Source organism: Perkinsus marinus (genome assembly GCF_000006405.1).
Source record: "Perkinsus marinus ATCC 50983 genomic scaffold scf_1104296957270, whole genome shotgun sequence".
Taxonomy (NCBI): Eukaryota; Perkinsozoa; order Perkinsida; family Perkinsidae; genus Perkinsus; species Perkinsus marinus.
In genome coordinates, this window is record NW_003207179.1 from 58,415 (window position 1) to 59,875 (window position 1,461).

General features: G+C 47.4%; 1 protein-coding gene across 1 annotated transcript in view; it reads right to left on the minus strand.

Moving 5' to 3' along the window:
- The window catches only part of Pmar_PMAR024280 (conserved hypothetical protein), a 6,317-nt gene that overhangs the window by 463 nt on the left and 4,393 nt on the right, over nt 1-1,461 (minus strand). The gene's annotated exons all lie outside the window — the stretch shown is intronic.

A 1,461-nucleotide genomic window follows, 5' to 3' on the forward strand; every position in this document is an offset into this window, starting at 1 on the left:
AAAGCGAACATATATTCATACTCCAACACTGTATAGGAAACTCCTGAGCTCAGCTGCTGAGGAAAGCGAACATATATTCATACTCCGACACTGTATAGGAAACTCCTGAGCTCAGCTGGTGAGGAAAGCGAACATATATTCATACTCCGACACTGTATAGGAAACTCCTGAGCTCAGCTGGTGAGGAAAGCGAACATATATTCATACTCCGACACTGTATAGGAAACTCCTGAGCTCAGCTGGTGAGGAAAGCGAACATATATTCATACTCCAACACTGTATAGGAAACTCCTGAGCTCAGCTGCTGAGGAAAGCGAACATATATTCACACTCCAACACTGTATAGGAAACTCCTGAGCTCAGCTGATGAGGAAAGCGAACATATATTCCTCCAATACTGATATAGATTATTTTTACCAAAAAATCTCCTATGAAACAGGCCCAGCGTCTCGTCTTCGGAATTTATCACTATTCACTATATCCAGGAGCCGATCAAAGTGCTCTGATTTCCGAGTCCAAGTTCTCGGAAACGCCGCTTTTCCGAGCTCGGATGAAATCTACGAATTAAAGTGCGTTCAAAATTCCAAGCTTTTTTCCGAGTTCGGAATCCGTGTTACTCGGTTCCGAGGAAAGCGATTTTCCGATTTTCGATTAAAGTGCTCTGATTTTCCGTCCGCGGGTGCGGACACTCGACCCGGATTGTGCGGACACTCGACCCGGATTGTGCGGACACTCGACCCGGATTGTGCGGACACTCGACCCGTTGTGTGCGGACACTCGACCCGGATTGTGCGGACACTCGACCCGGATTGTGCGGACACTCGACCCGGATTGTGCGGACACTCGACCCCGGTAGCCCAGCGCGCGCAATTCGTTAGAGCGATGGGTTGGGTTTCTTGGCGAAACCGGCGCGGGATCCACTCAGTGTAATGTTATTTTAATAGACAAATCACTAACATATTAACTGAGAATCGAAATGTTGGTTATCCTGACTCAAACCGAGTTGCGTAGCTCTCCATTCGTCAGTTGTATTCAGTACGGCAGTAGATGACTGATGGCGTGCAGGCTAGACACTCTATCATCCAACGAGTTATGAGCTTACGTGCAGTTGAATGGTTCACCATCGGTACTCGCAAGCATCTTGTTAGGATTGGACTTTGCAGTCTTCTTAGAGATGGCTCCTCTTCAGATGTAGGCAGTAAGATTGCTTGAAGTTCTTACTCCTACTAGCATCTATAGTATAGATGCTGATTTCCGGCGTCCTGCGAAGTGAGCCATAGATTAGTTTCCGGCGTGAACTTCACATGAAGCGCGTGAGCAGTGCTAAATACCCGCGTAACGAGGTTAGAGCAGACAATTGGAATGTGTTGTGACTCAGCTTTCGTTCTTGTCGAACTCTCCCATGTTGAAAGTGATCTTCTTCACCATCCTCCTGGTCATCGGTGTCATGGTCCATGGTCG